At 37.4% G+C, this 16,735-nt stretch overlaps 1 protein-coding gene across 1 annotated transcript in view; it reads right to left on the minus strand.

The window, feature by feature from the left end:
• Positions 1-16,735, minus strand: part of DENND1B (DENN domain containing 1B) — a 157,656-nt gene that overhangs the window by 99,981 nt on the left and 40,940 nt on the right. The gene's annotated exons all lie outside the window — the stretch shown is intronic.

Below are 16,735 nucleotides of genomic sequence, written 5' to 3' on the forward strand. Positions count from 1 at the left end.
ATTTTACAAGAAGCACCACACCATATGGGTAAGCCACGTCTGCTGCTACTTGTACCACAGACTAGCCACAGGGACTTCTGACAGATCCTGGCTCAAAAATACAAATGTTGTTTCAATTAAAATGCAGGCAGAGAAAAGGGAATGAAGTTGGCAGCAGAATGAATTACAGAGAGGTATAACAACTCTATACATGTTCCATAGTCAAACGCTGAAAATGATGGAAATCGTCTGCTGGTCCAAAGCAGAAATTTATATGATTAACCCTTTGGGTTTCACAAGCAAGTTTTCCTATTAATAAAGGGGGGGGCGGAGTGGGAGCAAAATCCACCAGATTTACATTCATACCATAGCCTAAAAGGATGATGTCACTCCTTCTTGCACAATTTTATTTCAGAAGCTGTTTAGTGGCACATAAAATGTGTTAATTAAAATATAAAAATGCTCTCAAACTAGTCAACATTTTTCTTCCCTTTTTTTTTTTTAAAAAAAGTGAATTACCAGATTAGTTAGCAGCAAATACCCTAAAAATTCTTTTATAAGGTCCTAGAAAAACAGGTTTTATTTCCTTGGTCCCAACTGGGAAAACAAACCCCCTGTGAAGCGCTTCAGCTAAGAAGAGACAGAACAGCAGACATCAATGCAGTCGGTCAAAGCTACAGAATTCCCTTTTTGTAGCAGACCAACAGATATGTATTTCTGGATACAGAAAAATGCATATTGATTACAAATTTCCAGAGCTGCACGTGAGCATTTAAGAAGTTGATCTAAGATGTTAGCATTCTCCAGCCTGAACACTGTTTACTGCATGTTGAACTCCTATTAGGGGAAATTATGTATTTAAATTCCTACACACTACAACTACTATTTACTTTAAACATTTGTCTGGCTCAGCGGATAGCGTAAAACATAAAGAACCCATCCAAGTTTATCAGCAAGGGATGAATAGTTCAGGAAAAAGATGACTGCCTACAATATGCATGTGCTAGTTACAATATTTCAAAGGTATATGATGTGCCCACTCTTTAAAATTTCAAAGGTATATCATGTGGCACAAAATGAAAAAGTCAACATTTTTATAATTTCTTAGTCATACAAGAGACTTCAAGAAATCTTTAGAACTTTTACTTTGTCAGCAAAGATAAAGGACATGAAAGCCACAATTGTGTTTGGGAAAGGTTATTAACTCCTGAACAACAACAGTACATATAATACTCTCCAAAAAGAACTGCTCAAGCACCATCCTGCCCTGCTGTGAGTGCCCACTGCAGAAGGGTAAGGAGCAAAATACAAACAGGGCAGGTAAACATTTGAATTTCTGCAGTCAGGAACAAGCACACAGGATTCAAGTCAGCAATAATAAACTCTAAAGAAAGAAAACAAACAGAACAGGCTAATCAAAACTTTTAACTCAGGAATTTCCTAAACATTTCCAAATAGTCTCTCTCTTCAGGCTTATAAGGTTTGTTTTTTCCTGTTCCAAAGAAATAGTATGTCATTTTTTTTCTAAATCTGCACCTATTCTCACACTATAGGAAATTACTTTCTCCTCACTACCACGGATTTTAATTGCTGCCTGGTAAGCTTAGCACTGACTCAGAATTGGGTATGGAAATGTATTCATTTACGTTCCCCATTGTACTCTCTCAGAATAAATTATCACACAAGAAGAAGAAAACAAAAACAAAAAAACCAAAGGTATTAGCTCAATATTTTGACTAAACAACCTGAAAATTATGGGTATGTTTTGCAGCGTTCCCCAGGCCAGCGCTCCCCCAGCGCCGCCCGTCCCTCCCCAGCCAGCACACGTGCACTCAACTTCTGCAGAGCAGCCTCAGCTCGCTTCCCAACTGGCAGGAGCATCCCTCGGGGGGACAAGTCTTTAAACCTCCGCACTCTTTAAAATTCAACCAGCCAGCAGGTCTATAGACTGGTGTATAAACAGTATAGACAAAAAAAAAAAATCCTCCCTCGGCTTATGTCAGTGACAAAGCAGCTCAGCAGTTGACTGCTTCTCCCCTGACAGCGTAAGCTGGGTTTACACAGATCAATAGATGGAAGTCCTACCTAGCTTCCAGGGCTCAGTTTTCTTCCTTAATTACAGGTGCTATTCAGATTTTTAAAATGGAAGAAAACAAGATGCCCTCAAGATGCTGCTAGACAAATTTAAAATGCAAATGATAAATATTCACATACACAGTCACTATTTGTGTACAATTACAGTTGATACTTGCAGTAACCTCTCTATTGAATAAAATTTGAGCTCTGTCTCCTAATGGGTCATCATTTTCAGGGTTCCATAACTCAGTCAGGACTTCCTCCTGAGTCAACATACACACTCTCAGAAAAAGAACAATATCTTTATTGTCTTTTATATTCATAACTTCATAAAAATATTTGCTTATTTCTGAAGACAGAAGGTTGAACGAGTCTTCAGAAAGCAAAATATCTGGATTCATATGTCCCATGATTATTTCCTCCTTTGGTTAACACAGTATTAGTGTTTTTAGAAATGCTCACTGTGTCACAAAGAAATTGTGTACAAGGGGAAAATTATAATGATGTAAAAAAACAAAACCACAAGGAAAGGATTGTCTATTTGCTTTCAAACACCAAAGAAGCATCTACAATGGTATACACAATTGAGTTTAATTGCTAAGTTAAAGGATAACTATTTCATTCCTTATACAAATAAAATCATAAAATTAATATCATGTGAACTACAGCATGCTGTTTTCCCCACAAAAAGCTTAAACAAAAATGGAAATTATATTTACAAAAATCTTTCCTTTATGCCTATATCACAGCAGAAGAAACTTGCATTCCCACAGGCTCATGGTGCACTGGTTTTACTAATTCACTTTCATCAGCTGCACTGTACAACTTCAGCCTGACCTGGTCATGCTCACTGGCTCTACATTGAGATGAAATTACAGATGGCTAAAAGGTAAGAACTATTTAGCTTTCCTTGTTTATTTTGATACCCATGCAGCTAATTCTGTGTATCATTGTTTTATAAAGCAATGCAAACAGTGGTAGAAGATGCTTCTGAATTCATACATGACAGTTTTCTGGAAAAAAGGTCCTGGTAACTCACAACTTGCCCTTAAATGAAACTACTGGTTAGTCATTTTGGTTAGATTCCAGATATACACCATATTCCTTGTTAACTAGAAAAGATAGAATTTTTTTTTTTCTTAGAATATCACAGTCAATTGATACAAGCATAAGAAACTTTCATGGCTGTTCAGTCTCCATTGTAGAGCACAGTGATTTAGGAGGATACTTTCTTCCTTCTCCACTTGAACAAGACATAACATGATCTCACTCCAGCTGGAAGAAGGTACAGCTTCTATGGGAGAGGAGCTATGTGAAAATTGCACCAGATTTGCTATATATTACAGAATGAGCATACTAATGTATCTCTACGGAGGTATGAGTGGGGTTTTTGCATTTTAACCAGTTTCCTTTTTCTGTGTAGATTACGGCTGATGACTTGATGAGTTGACAGAAATAAGGTTCATCACTTAGTATTATACTACTGAAATATTTAAGTATTGAAGCTTAATCTGATTAATTTCTGAGGTTAAAAGGATGAGGCAACTGTTTACCCCCAGCATTTTTTTCTTATTATAACATATTCTGTAGTTCACAAGGGGGAGGGAAAAGAACCTGATTTTTTGCAAGGGCACCCATGTGAAAGGATGGAAAAATCTTCCCTTACAGGAATATTTTAAGACATCCAGAATGCTGAATCACTTTTAAAAACACTAGATAAACTGCTGTTTATAAAGAGAGTCCTGGTATATTCCAACTATTTCTGTGTTTATTTGCAGCATAAGACTGCTTCTCAAGCAAGAAGGTGGCTTCTCCCCCAGGTTCATTCTACTTATGGAAAGAGCATAGAATATAGAATGACAGAATATCCTGAGTTGGTAGAGACCCACAAGGATCATTGAAGTCCAACTCCTAGCCCTGCAAGGACGGCATCTCTGGAGAAGGAAGGGGACAGCCTTACACTGAGACCCACTCAGACTGTGTCCATTCCACAGACATGTCAGGATACCCTGGGAAGAAACAGCCTAAGTAAAACAGTAACCAAGATAATCTGAATTCTCCAGTTACAGATCCCTGACCAGGTTACCAAAATCATTCATATAAACTAGTGCTCAAATATCTATCTAGTCTTATTTCTTCATTTGGTTTTGAGGCAGAAATCAGTCAAAGAAATATCAATTATAGGAGCACAAATAATCACCCACTTGGTTACAAAACACTTTTGTGCTCCACCACATTATCCTCACTTCTTCAAAAATTTTCTTTCTCAGTAACAATATTTTTCCCCTTTCCACTGAAAGGGGAAAATCTCTTCTTTTTTTGTCAGTCTTTCACCTTTGTTATATCTTCTTTATTAACCAGTGTCCTTTTTTTAAAACCTTGTTGGCAAACGTTACTTTCTATTCTATTTTAGCATTTCATATAATTTCTTCAAAACTCTTATTTTCTTCCTGCTAGAACTTCCTCTTCCTGCTAACCTCTCATTTAAATGTCTTCTCTTGAAGCACTTGATTGCAGGCCCCTCTTTTGGTTCTTCTTACCAGTTCTCCCTACTCAGATCTCCATCTCCAACTCCAGTGTCCTCTCTTATTCACTCTTAACTCACCTTGCTCTCCGATCTTCCTCAAAGGGGACTCTCTTTGACCATAGCTTACCATCATTTTCGGTCACCCAGTGCCAGTCCAAACATACAAACAAGAAATCTACTTGAGATTTAAGACTGTCACGACTGTCATGGTATTTCTGATTCAAGCCAGTGACTTCAGTGGGAATATTTAAACACGTAGAATTAAGAACAGATTTAGGTTCATTCTTAAATCAAAGCCAGGCTGCTTAGCATCTTGCAGAGTTAAGCCCTTCATCATTGTGGCTCAATAAAGGTGAAGTTCTAATGCTGTCACATAAAACAGCTGATGAAAAGGCAAGCTCTGTCCTTGCCACTGACTTTTCCTTTTCCCTCCTCTGAAGCCATGCACTACCACAGCAGGGACCCATGTGAAGCCTGCAACACTAGTTATATTTCAAAGACTTAACTCTTACCTCTGCTAAAAAACTCATCAGAAAATTGTAGCTACAATAAAGAAAGGTCCAAATGGTTTGAATAGTAAGAAATTTTAATCTTAGATTACATTCAAGTAAATGCAAAGGGTCTAAAGTATGGAAGTCATTATCAGGCCTCCAAAACTATTTTTAACTTCTACAGGTCTCTTTCTATAGTGGATTGTTCACTCATATCTATTAGTTCTGAAGGAGAAGAAAAAAATATCTATCCTATCAGCTGCCTTCTGAACATCTAAAGCAATGAAAAATATGGAAATTTAATGTAAATGGTTTAGGGTGGAGATGCAAATCTCTTTTAAGAAGCAAATAAATAAATTTAAAAGGTACCTTAAGGTTACAGAACTTCATCACTGCAAGAATGAACCACTGAATTTCATAGCTTTTCTTACTTCTTTTTTTAGATCTTTTTTTTTCAAAAGTTAGAAATCTCCAGTTTTAAATATTTTAGCTAATATTTGCTAAATGAAGTGTAAGGACAATATAGAATTTCCATGTGTTCAAGGCTACTCATGAAGAAGAGGCTGAAAAGCAGAGGTGTACAACTACATGGTCTTAACAAGGTCTCTGCAACACAAGCAACACCTTTCTCCAACCTTTATAAACCATTCAAAACAAAAAACTTTTCCACACTAATCAGTGACTTCCACTTTGTCCTCTGGAAAGAAACACAAGCAGTAAATTAACTTTCTGCATTTTTGCCTTTGGATATTTCAGATTTTCCTCTAGATCTAAAAGACAAATTATGAACAATTCTCTGAAACCGTTTCAGAGAAAATTAATATTTAATAGCAGTTACTAATTGGCTTTCTAGCCATATTGATGGAGTAGTCCCACGAAAATCCTGTGCACATCACACCATTTCATTTGCAGCATGATGCCACAGGATGGGTGTAACACTACTGTGTGACACAGGAGTTTCAGTGCTGTGTGGGTGGCAAAACACAGACCCACAGATGTACCCTCTAAGCTCTACCTGTTGCAATACTTCTACTCCCAGAAGATAAAAAAGAATATTTGTGCAATTACAGCTCCCTAAAAATAGATCTGCTCTATTCAGCTAATGATTTTCAGAGTCAGTTGTGGATAGCGCTGTGTTTTCTGACACATATTTCTATTCCAATACAGTTGACACAACAGTTCATAACACCACTGACAAACATGCAAAGGGGAAGGAGATTCTGGACCATGTAGCAGAAGTTGTCACTAATGGATTCAAGCAAGATTAAAATTCCACTAAACTGAGCTGGGTGTACATTTCTACAATCGTAGATTGTTTTGACCCACAGAACACAAAATTCTACTCCACCACTGAGAACAATTTTTGAACTTCATTTAGTTGGCTCACACGTAAATTACAACTGGCAAGGCCCTACAGCCCAATGACTGACATTCAGAAGAATCAGGTTGCTCGTAATGCTTAAGCACCAAACCTTTTTGACGACTTGCTCTCTAAAAGGTGCTTTCATCTTTCTGAAGCTTATTCAGAAAAATATCTGTTGTCTAAAATGAATGAGGAGCTGAATACCTGCAAATGAGGATGAGATCGCTTACAGAATTTCAATTAGATTTAATTTCTCTTGTTTCTGCTCCCTATCTCCTCCACTCAGTTACATGCCTCAGGGAAGGATGCCAGACAGGCAGCTGAAGATTTTGGTAGCTTAGTCTCGCTGCTTTGTGCTCTACACAGCAACAAGAGCACAGTTAAGGGCAAAGACAGATGAGGTAGCAGGACAGAAAGATTTTAGACAACATGGTAACAGGATGATCTTGAGATCTTAGAGAAGCAAAATCCCATAAACAAGTAGTTACTGTAGAGGGGGCAGTGGAGATCTGACAATCAGCTGTCCCTGTTACTGACCTTAGAAACAACTGTTGCGACATCACTTAGAACCAACAGTACGCTACAGACAGACAAAAATAAATGGAAAAATAAATAAATAAATAAAATCACTAAAGACCAAAACAGTGACATGACCTGGGTGTGGTACACTTTGACATGCTCTTGCCCTGTACAGCAGGCTAAGGCTGGTGTCCCAGGCAGTACACATGAGATTTTACTGCTTTTAGAGCATCTTTCAAAGGTACTTTGCAAGAAGAAAACATAACCCTGAGTACTTTAAAAGGCATGGTTAATCTCACTATCCTGCAAGACTGAGAAATAAGACTTTCTATACAATCACAGAGCAAGTTTTAAAATTCAGAGATTTTACTAAGTTACAAAATGTTGGGATCTCTGTTTGTCTAATTGTTCCTGAATCTCATCATACAACCAGATAAAAATAAAGCCTATTTCAGACACAGTTGTATCCAGCATAGCATACATGGAATCAAAGTTCACCGTAAAATAACAAGCTCAGTTACAAAGAACAGAATAGTTAAAACAGTATGAAGTTCAACATAGGTAAATTTCCCTGCTTAAGGAAAAAAATCCTTCAACTTTCCTGGAACTCATAACAAAAACATAAAAATTGACAATGGTCTTCTTCCCAGAGGAAGTTCTCATTAGAATAAGGGTAGATTGAAATGTTACCACCTACTCATTTACTGGCAAGACAAACAAAACCAAGATAAATAATACTTCACCACACAGCTCTGGCACATATGAAATCTTTGTATTCCATGCAGGAATAAATAGTTTTCTCTTTACTTCCCTGACTCATGTCAAGGAGACCATTACTCCCTAGGCAATATCAGAAAGTTGGGAAAAACAGGAAATATGCTCTTCCACTCCACTTTTTGTACAAAAAAAAAAAAAAAAAAGAAAAAAGAAAAAAAAAGGCACCAGTGTATGACACTCCATTTTCTATCACCATGCAGTAGGGGAAAAATGGCTTTCTATTAATAAATACTTTCAATGACAGCATCTCTAACATTATCTGGAAATGCAACAGTGAAGTTGCCTTAACTAGAGTTAAGGTAGACATCACTTTTAAAGTCCAAATATGTAAGTCTCTGAAGGTCAGGTTAAAATCCATATGTCATCCTGCATACCTAAGGGAGCAGCAATATTTGTTTCACTCAAGACTTTTCAGATTTCCCACTGCTTACAACAGCAGTTAAGACATATCTTTCGTACCAATGCTGAGAACCTCCTGCACATCCTGTTCAGATGTTCTCCAGTGGTGAAAAAACAACCACCATAAAATAATGCTCAAATTAAAACTGGTTCATATTTATATCTGTGAGATTTTTCATTCCACTTTGGAATATTCTGATAGCAAGGGACAGAAATGAACCTATTTGTAACATACCCAACTCTACCCATTGAATATATTGCTTTAAAGTGAAGTTTTTAGTCTCAGAAATGTCTACAAAACAGTAACAAAGAATATCATGAGCAGAGCGTAGTTGACACTTAGGTCAAAAGGCTCCTATTTGCAAGATTTTCTTTTCAGTCACCAAGAAATTATTTTCATAGAAGGAAAATCAACTGTAAAAGAACACTACAAATAATGAATACCCGCAATTCCATGAACATGAAATATACTGAAAAATATCATAACATTTCAAGCATGACAAACTCTACTCCTGATGCCACTTGATACATCTCAGATTCATTTCAACTCCAAGTGTATTTTGTTCCAAATATATTCAAAGTATTTTTTTCCTCCGTAAGTTCTGCATTAGTTACTTAAAAGACAAGTCTTGAAACGAAGTGTCTGTAACTAAGTAGGATGTCACTTCTTGCCTACAAAGCTTCTACTGAACAACTGGCCTGCCCAGTATACACCCAGTACTGGTGCACTCAGAGATGTCAGCACCAGCTCTGCAGATTGCTTGTATGCAAGAATTGCCCTGCTCAGACTGGAGAATGAAACTGTCTTATAACACCAGGGGATGCTCTTCCAGAATCAGAACTGACTCTTCCACAAAATGATGGTACACAGCAGATGCCATGACAAAATGCTGATTTCACTGGCAATTCAGAAACTCAGTAGTAGTTAAAAAATGAAGTAACACATAAGTTAAAGAACAACTTGGGTGCCACACCGAGAGAAAGTGTCTGTAGCAGAGAGTGATTTAGGTAGATAAATAAGGAGAGACAGTCCAAAAGCTAAACCCTCATCTCGGCTCATCCACCCCCAGATGTGCAGCCCTATGAGAAAGCTGCCAGCTCCCATGGCTGTGCCAGCAGCAGGGGGCATTCGGGAACCCCATGATGTTGTAAACAGTAGCAAAACCAACGGGGGGGGGGCTGAGTTTCTTGGATTAGAAGAATCTACAGACGAAAGTAAAGGAATCAAGAAAAGAAATTAGCTTCTAAGGGACCTCCTAGGATTATAATTTCTTATATAAAATCGTATTTGTGATACTTTTATAAAGGAAATAGTTATTTCTTGTTTTAAGTTCAGCACAGGTCAAATTCTAAGCTTCAATGTAGCTCAAAGAGAATAACTTGCAGTAATAGTTTCTTGGTGCTAAATTCAGATATTATCAACCATGTTGAAAAACGGAAGGAAGATGAAACAACTCCAAGGCCAAAGAGGGAAAGGGAACAAGCAAACAAGCCTAAATTTAAAGTGCTAACATACCTCTTGTGTATGTTATCCAATACATGCATACATATAGCATATATACAAATCGGGTTACCCAATGCAGACAGATGACTATCACAAAAATAAAATGCAGCAGACATACAGTTGGGTTTATTTTTCCCAAAAAGATACACAATGTACATTCACTTCACCTACGGCTGAGCCTGTCCAGACCTCCCAGCTCCCTGCTTGAAGCTTCTGATGGCTTCATTGCTAGAGATGACTCTGCAACAATTTCTAACTGCTGTTTCTGCATGTGAGCATCAGTCAGCCACTTCAGCACTAAGTCAATCAGCGTAGATTCAACCTCGGATAGAGCATACGCCAACTCTGAACAGCTAAGAGGAAAGGGGGGCAGGTTCCACCAGCAAGCCAGGCAATACAAGCCACAAGCAGCTACAAGCCAAGGTTTTCAGCTGCTTTGCTATGATCCAAAAAAAATTAAACTACCCGTGCTCCGGGAAGACACTCATAAACCCAACCCAGGTATTCACAACACAATGAAAAATTAATAAAAATCCTGTTCTGACAGCAGGATTTCTCCATCATTTCAAAGAGGTCTTTCCTCTTCCCAGCTTTAGTCTAAAATTCAAGAATCAGTGCTCTGAGTCTTCACTGGCCCAGTGTGTTTTCTCTAATAGTGGTCATTAGTGCCTACTGAAGGATAAAGGACAGAGATAAGCATGCACTGTAACCCCAGAGACAGGTTATTTCTCATATCTGGATTTTTTATTACTGATTGTACATTTATTAATGATTGCAGACAGAAACCGACACACAAAACCCAGGAACTCGACACCTTTGCTTAGGGAAGAAGCAAATACAGTCTACCAACCAAGTAATCCACAACGCTTTGAAAACTTATACAGAAGTAATTAGTACCAGAAATAGCTATATTCTGATGGATTAATGTATTTCCCTTTCTGATCACCTGCCTGGAAGTTCTCCACCTTCACTTATTCCTGGTCGAAGATCCCCAGCCAAGCAGTCTGGATCCCTCCAGTTGAAGCCCACCTTTGCCTTGCTCTTGCTGCTCCCAAAGTCCTCTGCTGCTTCTGTTCCTGATCTCAGTCCCATCAAGTCTTACTCTTTGCCTGGTTCCTCGATTTCATCTTACTTGGTTTATACCATTTGATCCCAGACCATTTCCTAACACAAGCAATATGCAGAAGAGTATTTTATTTGACAAAATATAAGCAAATTATTTGAAGTGACATTTCAAATACCTGTAGCAGTAACAGTGAACCAACGTACCTCAAATGCTCTCCCAGTTCTACAGAAAACTATCACCAAGAAAGGCAGAAGAAGATCCAAGAACCAAACCCAGAGTTCAGGGATACTACAACCAGTACTTCACATAAAAAGAAGTTGCACTAATTAGGATATTCATCAAAATGCAGCCGTAAGCTTGAGACACAAAAGCAACACTGAAAGTAAAAGAGGCAATAAATCGAAGACTCAAGTGGATGGAGGGTACTTAGCAAGCAGATGAGAAAGTCTAAGGTATCACAGAATAAGAAATTAGGTGACATTAGACTGGAATATTCTGAGGGCAGTTGAGGTCAGTCAACAACGACATCACACATGACAATTTGGCAGTCTTTCTGGAAGACGTTCCAAATGATTGTCATCACTATTTCAGCCATCAGTTAATTTTTTCTTCTTTGGTTTGGCACATTACTGAAGTCTGGAATCTGATTTGGCTTTGAAATGAGCCAAATCAGTAACAGTTATTTTCAAAAGGCTGATACAGAATATCTGAAGGACAGTCAAATATTAATACTGTACTTATTTGAGCAAACAGAGAAGAGACTATTTCTACAAAATGCAGTCCCCCAATATCACAGTTGTATGATTTAAAAAAATGGCTAACATATGCATACAGTCTATTAAAATGCACATAATTTATCTGACTCAAAATGAAAACATATCTAACACGTAATTCCATTCATCTGGCCCTTTTTCACCCAGCCTTAAGATATACAAATGCGTGCCTTTTCACCAGAACACAGCAGCTGGGAATGAAAAGAAAAGCATTCAAATGATCATTTTCACATCATATTCCATTGCCTTTTCACCAGCTTCTCCCCAGTCTTTCTTTGAGTCCCATTCTGCTACAAGAGAGCTGCTTTTTAGATCAATTCATATTTCCATAATCCACACTGCTGTTTCTCCCTCTCCTCCCCAGGGTGGACTAACCCCTGCATCCAGAACTATGGCTTACAACTGTCATTAAGACCTGTAACAATAACAAGATAACAAAAGAGCTGGTAGAGATGAGGCTAGCCAGTACCATATGCTGATCAAGTTCAACATTTTTAACTTAAAAGCTCTATAAAACAAAACTCCCACAATTCTGAGAACAAGCATACTTCATGTTGCCACCTGTCCTCAAAATTTCAAGAAAGTTCCAAGTTTTCAGTATTGGGCTTTTATAATTTTAAAAATAAACATCTCAAAGATTTATTCTGTCTCTGTTGGGATGAATTAAAAGAAAAATATTGAGAATATTATTTACATCGTGAGTGATGTAAGGGTCTCAGTGATTCTGGGTGTTCCCAGCATGTCTACATGGGCAGTCGTTTCGCAGAATATTTATCAGGACAGGACAGATCTTTTCTGTTCCCACAGAACACCTCTGACTGTTTTTCTGCTGATCATCTATCAGCTGTGATTTGCATAGACAAAAAGCATTGCTGCCTTACATACACACACACACACAGTATTTTTCAATAAAAACACCATCTTTCAAACACAAAGCGCCAGCAAATTAGTGTCAGAAAACTATCTTAACCAGATAAAGCTCATTTGGAGTGCACCAAGCTGCCATCATTCTCTGCTGGGTTAATTGCTTTCCTTAAAGTTACACAGAAATTCAAGTTTCAAAATATCCCCAAACAAAATAATAATGTGTAACATTTAGACAAAAATACTACTGAAACCAGTCATCTCATTAGACTGACTCCTCCTTTCTCATACCAATGTACCCAAATATTAGTAGTACTTCTAAATACACAAGTGACAAAATCCCACTCCCCTTTTTAAGATATACTGATTAAAAAAAAAAAAAAAAAACACACCAAAGCAAGCACCTATCTAGTTAGCATAAACATATGAAACATGCATTTAATGCCTCATCAGAATACAAGAACAAAGCCAACACATGCAGAAAGCCGGTGAGATGCATCCCCTAACAGCATGCCTGCAGCCTTGAAGGGAGTGTAAACAGTCTCCTACCTCCTGGGCTCCTGCTGCTCCCTTAGGAGAGGACAGAGGAACACAAAGTCTCACTATTGTCTTCCACACATCGTTTTGACCCAGACAACAGATTTTATCTTGCTTCTTGAGAATATTTAATAAACAAACAAACAATACAACCTGGTGCTATTATTCAAATATTTTAAAAAAGAATATTATCTCTTCCACTGTGACCTCTTTCATGTAATTGCTGCCACGATCTATGCAATTAAATATTCCATCTTGAAGGAAACTGAACGCTTTGCCTCCAATCAGATGCTTATTTAAGTCAGGTTAAATTTTCAGTAGTTAAAACATACATTGAAAGTAAAGTGTGCAATTAGTGCTTTGCTGTGGGAAGACTGACATATGAGTACTTCAGAGGATTTTTCCTTTAAAATGATTTCACACACATCCATGTATATCTATACTTTTTTATATACAAATTTTTATATACAAGTATTTATATACAAATATTTTCACAAAAATCAAGTAGATTTCCACATATAGTATCAGACTTCAGTAGCTGGGTCACTACAGCTCAATGGTGACTTCTGCATAATGTGATACATTAAAAATAGAAAGCAGATGTAATATAAAACACGAAATAATAACATAAAGGGTGTTACAGCAACATCATAGAAGACAGCAGAGATTCCTCACATGGGATGCCATCTGCAGGGTTTGGGAAAAGCCTGACATGAAAAAGCAGATTCAGACTGCTTCTCTTAAAAAGGAAAAAGTGAGAGAAGCTAGGATGAAATCTGCAACACAACTAACAATCTAATGCAGCCTCAATTCTTTCTTAACCCACATCTTCACTGAACAACCCCTTGTCACATGTCGTATTACACTAAAGTGGCATCTGGTAAAACCATTTCCTGCCGTTTTAACTACTTGTATCATCTTCCTGGTGAGATGTTTTTCACCAGCAGAGAAGTGGAAGGTTAAAGAAAGAAATTTTTAAGCGATTAGAAGGGCAAAGAATGAGAGTTACTCAATGGATACCATATACTCTGGGACCTACCAGAATAGAAGTCACTTTGGGCCCATGAGTGGTGAGATTGAAAAGCTACTGAATTCTTACACAGCTAAAAATAACATCCAATATAGCTGTAATTACTAAATTCATAAAAAATGTTAGACTTCACATGCTTCAAAGGTTAAGACAACACAGAAAGCAGCACTGCCTCTTGCACAGCCACTAACTCCTGCTGTTTCTATCGGCACCGTGCTCTCCTTCTTCCTTGTGCCAACACTACTCTTATCCCAGGAATGTTTCAACCCAATGAGGTTACTGGGAGTGCCAGTGTTTTTATTTGCAGAACAGCTACTAATAGAGCCATACTGGAGGCACCTGGACACATCTGACATCAATAAGGCTTTGCTACTGACTCCAATGCCATGAGGAGACAAGCCACCGTCAGTAGATCACAGCTCTGCCAGGCAACATTAATTTCTGCAGAAATACATATTTTCTTTGTCAACGGTTATGAAGTATTTCAGTTTGGAAGCCAAGGTGTTGTTTTCATCTGGGCTGCTTTTCTAAAACCCTTAAAAAATACTTTCTTCTTAAAAACAACTAGATTTTTTTTCCAGGTATCATAGCGTTAATATTTTCTCTGTACAGACTTCTGTTTGAAAATGAGCTTGCAAGGCTGAAATTAAACTCTAGTTCTACCAGTCTGAATAAACAAAATAGGAATTTCAAGATTAAAAACCACACATCTTTTATCATGAGAATTTTGTTACGCACAAGGGATTTCTGAACATACTGCAACACAGGGCCTCTAGGCATATAAATTCAAAATATATTTTAAACAAAAAAAATAGTCCATTGAATGGCTACAACTCATTCTTCGTCCAAATCTAAAGCTTGTGAGGATAATCACAGAAGACCTATATAAGCTCAAATCAGAAATCTTCACTCATTTTCTACAACACTGAGTTTATTCAGAACTTTTTCCAACACTGTCAAACTCATGTTTATACCACTAATGCCAGTATAACACTAAATAGTAACTGTGATGTCTCAAATAGATTAGTTCTTTTGGGTTTTGGGGTACTTTTTAATAAAGATCTTCTTTGAAACAGTAGTCTGATTCTTTGTCCTTTGAATTCTACCCAGCACAAGCTCATTTTTTCATTCATAGTTTTGAGAGTTACTAAAATTGGAACTATTCCTACCATCAAAAAAAAAAAGAAAAAAATTAAAAGAAAAAAAAGGCAAACCCACTTTCTGAAATACTCCTGGCAAAGAAAAATATTTTTCATTTCCTGCCTTGAAGCATTACCTTTTTTCTTTCCCCACTCTGTGTTTTTCTCTTTTCCTTCCTATTCTGGCATCTAAGAATTACCAGATATAAAATAAGTGGTTTCCCTGCAGCCTTGGCAGATAAGAAAACCAACAATGAATCTTGCAAATTCTTTTGTGGTACCAAAATCATGCTTTAATGTTTCCTTTACTTGAGGGACTGTGTGTGAGCAAAAGATTATGACAAATCCCCAATCTTGTCTTCCTCCTGATCAACTGTAATTTTTACATCTCATCCACAACAGATGGGATGTTTTGCAAAACATGATTTTGGAAAGCCAACATTTAAGAAAAAAAAAAAAAGACCAAAAGAAGAATATTGACCAAGACAAAAGAAAATGGAGAGGACAAGAATTACAGAGAGGATTAGGGATGAGTAAGCAGCATACTTAGAAAGTTCAGCATACTTAGAGGACAAATGTGAGAAAGAGGAGGAATATATCAAAATGGCTTAGACAAGTTTTCTTTGCATTATGAAAGCAACAAAAAGGTGACATGATAAACTGTAGAAAAATTCAGGAAGAGAGGAAAATATTTTGCCCACTGTTATCACATCACTGTGCAAACAGACAGCCCTTCAATTTTAGGAAAGATGATTCCTTGGGATACATCCAAAAACTAACTCACACATTTTACATTTAAAATAGATATGACTGGAAAATAGGATGGAGAATATTCTTTTTCTTTTTTTTTTTTATATTCTCCCCACAAACTTTAACGGAAATTAGCCTTGATAGTTTTAGTGAGTTCTTGGTTTTTAACAATGTAAAAATTAGACGTGGCAGATACTCAGGTCTCCAATCCAAACCTACCAAGTTCAGCGCACACACACATGCGCACAGGAGGCTTCTGCTGGTTTCACTCAGTGACTTGGCTCAGGGTTTGCTATAGAAGCTGCTAGATATTCTGTTCAAATCCACTGATTCTGGTAGGAAGATTTCCCTTGCAAGGAGAAGGATTAAAACATACTGTTTGCACAAGCAATTTACCTGAAACACTAGATTCCCTACACAGCCAAGGCACAATGAGCAGGCACAGGTTTTTCAGAGCCCAAAGGCAGAGAGCCGCCTGAGGCCTCTGGTTTTTATAGATTAGGTATGTCTATTGCATCTTTGTATGATTCCCCTCCAGTCTTTAGTGGGCTTCATCTTCTAATCATTTTTCTACACCAGCTGTTCTCTGAATAACCTTCGACTTGCTGAATAAGCTCCCATTTTTCTTCATACATAATTTCTCTTTTCTTTTTTTTTTTTTTCTTAAGATCAAGTCGTTCTTGGGGAAAAAGAAAGAGAACAAAACAAACTAGAAAAAAAAGAATTTAAATGACAATGAAGGCGATCATTCTGCAGCCAGGATAATTATGAAAACTTGCTGAATGCCTAGCTAAGAACATACAAGAGCACACTTTGCTCATTTGTCACTGTTTTACAGGCTGCACCTGTTTCTGACTGATGCTATTCCCTAACCAGACATCCTACCTTCTATCTTTGTATATTTATTCCTTTCATCATGAATCACCTTATAGCTGTCTTTA

Source organism: Pipra filicauda, unplaced genomic scaffold (assembly GCF_003945595.2).
Source record: "Pipra filicauda isolate LSUMZ 115617 unplaced genomic scaffold, ASM394559v2 scaffold76_size2844353_pilon, whole genome shotgun sequence".
NCBI classification, from domain to species: domain Eukaryota; kingdom Metazoa; phylum Chordata; class Aves; order Passeriformes; family Pipridae; genus Pipra; species Pipra filicauda.